Source organism: Oratosquilla oratoria, chromosome 8, assembly GCF_046742065.1.
Source record: "Oratosquilla oratoria isolate Oo_2021 chromosome 8, ASM4674206v1, whole genome shotgun sequence".
Taxonomy (NCBI): domain Eukaryota; kingdom Metazoa; phylum Arthropoda; class Malacostraca; order Stomatopoda; family Squillidae; genus Oratosquilla; species Oratosquilla oratoria.
In genome coordinates this window covers 19,481,897-19,489,396 of record NC_134784.1, presented here as the reverse complement: position 1 = coordinate 19,489,396, position 7,500 = coordinate 19,481,897, and the positions used below count along the sequence as shown (strand labels likewise).

At 37.9% G+C, this 7,500-nt stretch overlaps 1 protein-coding gene across 6 annotated transcripts in view; it reads left to right on the top strand.

Annotated features, from left to right (window-relative positions):
* Positions 1 to 7,500, top strand: part of LOC143027617 (transmembrane protein 151B-like) — a 457,079-nt gene that overhangs the window by 390,856 nt on the left and 58,723 nt on the right. The window lies entirely within an intron of this gene.

Here is a 7,500-nt window from a genome sequence, read left to right as displayed (position 1 = left end):
CTCCTTCTCCCCTTTCTCACTTTACTCGTTTTTTTATCTAAAAATTTCAATCACCGGTTTATTATTAATGGAGCCTGGAGGTTCTGCCTCTATATTACCTTACCAACCGCCCCCCCTCCCCCTCCCCTCCCCCACCCCCTCCCTCTCGCCTCGTCTCCATTTCCTTACATCAGCATGTCCTGTCTTGGGCCTTCATATCTGAGGAATTCATTAAAGTCTACCACGAGACGACTTTATTCTGCTTTGAGACACTCCCTTCTTCTGTCAAATATCATCTTGTTTAACCCAATGAATAATGTCCACGCGGCGGTTAAGTATACATTTTTAGCCATTCCCAAACAATTTCATTTAGTAGGACGAAACTTCAACTCCAAAAATTACCAAGAAAAACCTCCTTGGCTACTCTATTGTTTTATGTTTTTGAGACAAGTAGACCCGATCCAAAGGACTTTTTGGTCTATTAAGACGACTTCAAGCTTAGAGTTCAATTCTATCTTATATTGCATAAGAAAATAACGGTGTTAACCGCATCAAGATCTTGAAGGTATGTCTCAATCCTTTATTTTTCCTATTTCTATTTTTTATTTATTTATTTTTTAGGGGTAGCATTCAACTCCTTACATACCAAGTTGTATTTACTCTTACGCTATGCCTAATGGTTTTGTTTAGTCATGTGATACGCTTTTGCAAAGCGATGGACTAAACCAGAAGTGGGGAACCTGCGGCCTTCTGCGGCCTTTGATATATACTGTATATATATATCTTTTAAAAGACCTTGAGTATTTTTTAAGTCTGAAATCATTATACACCTGAAACTTATAATATACACCACACACATAGGGAGGGGGGTGGAAAACTTACACCGTCCCCTAAAAAGGGATAAAATAATAATAATAAAAAAATAATAATTTGTTCAGTGCGGCCTCTATGTGGGACGATGAATTGTAAGGTGGCCTTCATGCACAAAAAGGTTCCCCACCCCTGGACTAAACCTACATTTACTAAGTCGATAAATATTCGTTGATTTGTTTTGGCTTGCATCAAATTATTTTAACCATTTGATACTCCTTCGGTAGCAAGGTGTGTAAAGGAAAACAATCAGATCTCAAAAACTAGAATTAGGCTTCATTTTTTTCTACATTTTCCAAGTTACAAGTTCAGCATTAAAAGCTCACTAAAGGACCGGGCTAACCACCTAACGAACAATACAACCTCAACACTTAACTATGATGATACGATGTGTTAGATTTTTATCTAAGGTGAGAAATGCATTTGAATTTTATCCTATTTGATCTATTTATTCATTGTTCTATTGTTCGTTATTATCTTTTTTAGATTATCGTTGTGAATGTGGTCTGAAACAATTATATTAAGTTATATCAAGCTCAAGGGTAACCCACGTTAAAAGGAATAATTGTTTGTATGTCATCTTGTCCAATGACTGTCAAATCGCAAGGAGGCAAGACGCATATTAACTTGAATAAAATATGTAGAAAATAATGGACAAGTTAAGCTTATTTAAGGGAAAAATAATAGGTTCACTAGCTCAATTGGTAGAGCGATGGCTTTGTATTACACGAGTCTCGGTTCGAATCCGGGGACGACAGTCGGAATTATTTGATCGACATCACCGTCACAGATGATTCTATTCAGGTAAGAGAGAAATATTATAACATACATTTTTCAGTTCACTAACCTTCATCGATATTTACACTCCATCTCCTCTACATATTAAGTAGGAAATTAATGAACAAGTTAAACATACTTAAATAAGAAATTCTAATAGTCAAAGGCTACGATATGTAATTTTCAGTTTCACTAAATTCAATTAACATGGAGTATATTTACACTTCCTCTTCTCTTCTTTACTCACATAATTGAGGAACCGGAGAGTTTGATCTAAGTTTGATTGATGTAAGAGTATGAATGAGAGATAAGACTGATTCCTACTACTTATACATACATACATATACCAAAGGCTTTTTCCCCCTTAAACGGGAGGTAGAAAAAAAAAAGGCATAAAAACCACTCCCACCCATTCCATCTCCTACTTACTCCACTCCCGTCTACCCTCTTTCCTCCATCTTATCTTAGCACCTACTGGATGACGGGTCATCCCTGCATCTTGTCCACTACCCTGGGTCAAAAGCAGTGTCGCAAGACACAGCACATCCACAGCAAGGCCGCTTCATTAATTCGGCGATCCCCCCTCCGTCCCCTCATGTAGAAAAGGAGAAGACGGGGAGAAATCCCTTTAGGCTGTTAATACTCCTGATAAAATGAAAAATGAAATATGATATATGAAAAATTATATGTGACGAAATTTAAAAATAAGGAGAAAAGCTTTAGGAAGGGTTATGTGTTCCACGTTTTCAGTCAGGTAATTCGATGCTGTAGGCAAGACCGTTTCTGAAAAAGGGTGAAGTGAATGTGTTATTCCATTATACTCATCTTTCGATAGCTTCGAGGGTACGAGATGGTGTTTGTTGGGTAGTGTCTGTACTCTATAATATCATACTTTACAAACGTCTTCCACAATTATTGGACTTTAGGTTTATTTACTTATTTATTTGTTTATTTATTTATTTATTTGTTTATTTATTTATTTATTTATTTATTTATCTATTTATTTTTTGTCATTGTGTTTGTTCTTGCATTTCACTGTTTGTTGATTCCCATGAGAAGAGGAATAATTATAGTTGTTCGCATACATAGCCTATTTTTTTTTTGTAGTATTTCACAGAAACACGTGAAAATTAGTTTTCAGAAAAGACACAAGTAAATGAGAAACGTAGTTCTAAATAGACAAAAACGTTCGGACTATGTTCCTCATTTAACAGTAGTTTTCCTGCAAAATATATAGCCTATACATTTTTTCCCCTGAACGCACATTTTGAGAATAAGTTGATATCCTCGTGAATTAAATGAGAAAATCATCGATCCATATTGTCTCTGAGACAAAAAAAAAAAAAAAAAAAAAAAGTCAGGTATGTGTATAACTTCATTAGACATGATGTCTGGCTTATACTCTAAGACGGAGATTGCTGTAAATTATAAAGGAATCGTGTCCAGGTCCTTTCTTGTTAAATCAGAAGTGACGGAAAGGTGGTTCCTCTCCCGAACAAATTTCAGCGCCCTCATGGACTGGGTATTGGAAAGAACTGTCGACCAATATTAAATATCATTAGAAACCATCTATTCCATACATACATACATATACCAAAGGCTTTTTCCCCCTACACGGGGGGTAGCCAAAAAGAAAAAGGCATAGAAACCACTCCCACCCATTCCATTTCCTATATATTCCACTCCCCTCCAACCTCCTCCCTCCCTCTTATCTTGGCACCTCCTGGATGACGGGTCATCCCTGCATCCTGTCCACTGCCCTGGGTCAGAAGCAGTGTCGCAAGACACAGCACATCCACAGCAAGGTCGCTTCACGTGAAACCATCTATTAACGACACTAAAATCACTGACCTTGTTTTTGCTGACGTCGTTCGAGGTTCCTTTTCCAGCCCTCGAGTTACCGCTCAGGGAAGTGAGCCAGTTTGTACTCTTGGCCTCCTGAACCAAGACCAAGATCCAGGTTGGAGGTTTACTGGATGATACAGTTCATATTGTCCATACACATGGCGAGGACAGTAAGGTCTTGGAAATCTTCACATACCTAGATAGTTGTCATATTTTGTCATTGAACTTTTTCATACTTTGAGTCGTTTGTTTAACTGCGTGTCATACTCTGTCAACTGTAGACGAAGCTGTATGCCCAGGTGGTTGTCATATTTTGCCATTGAACTTTTTTATACTTTGAGTCGTTTGTTTAACTGCGTGTCATACTGTATGCCTAGATAGTTGTCATATTTTGCCATTGAACTTTTTCATACTTTGAGTCGTTTGTTTAACTGCGTGTCATACTCTGTCAACTGTAGACGAAGCTGTATGCCTAGGTAGTTGTCATATTTAGTCATCGAACTTTTTCATACTTTGAGTCGTTTGTTTAACTGCGTGTCATACTCTGTCAACTGTAGACGAAGCTGTATGCCTAGGTAGTTGTCATATTTAGTCATCGAACTTTTTCATACTTTGAGTCGTTTGTTTAACTGCGTGTCATACTCTGTCAACTGTAGACGAAGCTGTCTGGTTATGTCGTCACAGTCTATTTGGGACCGGTCGGAGTAACATTCATGATTCTCTATGTAAGTTAATTCCTTTCCCCTACTTATTCAATCATTGTGTGGACATCATATACTAAGTATTATATATTATGTTGTATCTACTCATATGATGAATTCTTTATGTTCAATAAATGATGTGTAGGAAATATTGTATAAACTGTGGCATTTTCTGCTTCACGTATATTATGTAAGTTACGTTCTGTAACATATTTCCAGGTCTATTGGCGTTCCAGTTAGTTAAAACTTGGGAGCAGCAGCCAAGTCTCTTATTGTTATAACAGTAGTGTAGTGCATTACAGTGATGGATCATGTCAGAAAATACTTCGAAGATTTTATATTGTCCATAATTTTATAACACACTCAATCAGGGTGTATGGCGTCGTTGGTTACAAAGGCGGAGTATGCCGACAGGTGACCTTTTGGTCCATAACTAGGTCGGGTGCGAAAAATATATAATAATGATAAACGAATAAAAACATAATAATATAAATAATAATAGATAAAATAGATAAATGCATAGGTAAAGTTGGGTAATTAAGAAACAGGTAAATAGTAAATAATAATAAATTGACAGATAAATAATAATAATTGAAAATCAAGCAAATAATAAACAGGCAATAACAAACACATAAACGAATAATATAAAATAAATGACAGTCATTAGAGCATCTTGCTTAGATGTTTATCTAAACAAATCTTATACAGGAGGACTAAGGCCCCTTTCACACTAGTTGCCAACCATTATTTTAAATTGAGCCTTTCACACTACGTCACTGCGGTTGCCCGGTTGCGCAACAGGCTATGGCTGATGCCCGCTCCAGTAACAAGTGACCGTCACTGGCAGTTGCCGTCACCGACCGTCTCTTTTTCTTGACCAGCAAAGCCAACAGAAGCATCTCCTCCATTGATACCATTCTTTCGACTAATGAGATGATGAGAAAGGATTCCACAACTCGGTGACAGTTACTGGTTGCTTGCAGTTGCCCGAGACTTTCACACTAGGCAAATAGTGACCACCACTAGTGACGGTCATTAGATGCCTAGTGTGAAAGGGGCCTTAGATTCGAACCTTCCAGTCACTTGCGTTCCCTGTCTTAAAGTACGGCTGTGAGGCATGAGCATTAAATGGTAACTTGAAGAAGCGTCTCGATGTCTTTAGTACCAAACGCCTTCGAAGAACCAAAGAGCATCGCTGAAATGACTACATATCAAGCCAGAGACTCAGTCTGGTCCAATTACCAACATAATTTGTGAACGTCAACTCTGATCATATGGATTTAGGTCATATTTCCGTGATATTGATCCTACTCACAGGATTGTCTTCACAATAAACAATCCTCTATAGAGGAGACGGAGGGAATGTCTACAGAATTCATAGTTGGGGCCAATTGATCAAACCCATCGAGAGTTGTTTAGAGTGAGAAGGGTGACTGCATGGGAGCTTGCCCAGAGTGACCTGGGTACTGGTTCCTGAATGTGAGTGAACCAACTCACTCCCTGACCTATACTCACAATAATGGTGGAGAGACATTCAAATTACAAATGAGTATAGGAATAGCGTTTCATTCAGTGAAGGAAAATATGATGGGAAAATATTCTATCTGGTCCAAACTGGAACATGAAGCAGTAGGATCGTTATCACGTAAAGATATATATTAGAAGAAGAGAGATAAAAAAGGGCGCAAACCAGAATGATCCCCAGGCTGGTTGATGTGCATATGTTTGCATGTGTGTATGTGTGTGCGTGAGTGTATGTGTGTGCGTCTGTGTATGTATGTATGTGAGTGCGTGCGTGTGTGTGTGTATGTGTAAGAGGCTGGTAGAGAGACGTGGGTAGGAAGAGGGGTAGATGGTGAGGTTTAACTCATTTTTATGAGTTGGATGTTTGGTTCGTATTGAGCAGTTGTTTAAGTTTGCTCTCTGCTTGGAGTAATAAAAATGGTCGGGGGCCTGATACGTATTGCTGACATGTAACCTAAGTAAGTTATGCAGAGATTCGAGATTGCTTAAGTAAACAATATTGCATATAGACTTGTAACAACGAATCTGATTGGAGAAAGGGTGGAGGAGGAGAAAATTCAATTGGTTCACGATTGTAAGATCACGCCCTTAGGAGAGGATCTTAAATATAATATTAAAGATTATTGGATTAAAGAAATAATGACGTCACTGTAGAACTTACCTGGGACGTAACAATGCGTGTTCTCACGGAATTCATAGAGTGTACCTCTGAGATGTACGTCGTGTAACCGGTATTCAAAAAAAGGAAAGGAAATCCACTATCATTTTCATTCCCTTTATACAGAAAATACAGTGAAGTGGAGAAATTAGAAAGTGAGAGATGTACTAACCGAAAGTAAGCGAGCGAAAGTGGGAGCTGAAAGTGTGTGTGTGTGTGTATATGTGTGTGTGCGTATGTGTATGTGTGTGTGCGCATGTATGTGTATGTGTGTGTGTGTGTGTGTTTGTGCGTACGCCCGTGAACACCCTCGAAGAAAATCCGTATATGCCTCGTGTGCGCTGCCTTGGAAAACTACTACCTTTTTATAGTCTTTGTCTATTTCTCCGTTAGTCTTCCTCGACCCACGCCTTTTTCGACCAGACTTTCTTTCGAAGGAAGGAATTCTTTACAGCGTGTCTTGCGCCGGAACTAATGCTTCCTCCCGTCTTACGCCGGAACTAATGCTTCCTCCCGTCTTACGCCGTAATGGCAGTTTTCTTTCAGGCACACCAGTTCCATTTGTTGGCCCCAAACAACTGTTCCCTCTCATAGTGCTTGCAGAAACTGTTCTTTCACTTGGGCTCTCGGATTTTTTTATTTTATTTTTTTTTATTTTTTTTAAAAGAAATCTACATTGAACTTAGATTTGTACGTATTTTGGTACAATTGGCCCCTTTTCGGGGGGGTTAGTTATTTTTTCAGAGATACTGATGTCACGAAATATTACGAAATTTATAAGTTATTTTTGTTTATATTATCTTTAGTTCAAAGCTTTTAATATTAATATATTCCCATTACCTCCCTGGTCTTCGTATTGTACAACCAAAATCATAGTTCAAAAACAACTTTATAATTGTATTATAATGAAATAATGTAAATATCAAACCAATCACTTCCAATGCAATTTATCTGTAGATAAAGGCTCCACAAAGCTGTCAACTTCTGTTTGTCTTTACATACTATTCAGAATAATTCCTTAGTAATTTGATTTATTCCTCTTGTTTTCAAGCTCTTTTAACGTTGTTATAGATTTGTTTTTTCATAATATACAAGTTTTTGATTTCCTTGATTTTAGTTTTCGTTACATTGCGTGTGCTGTCACAT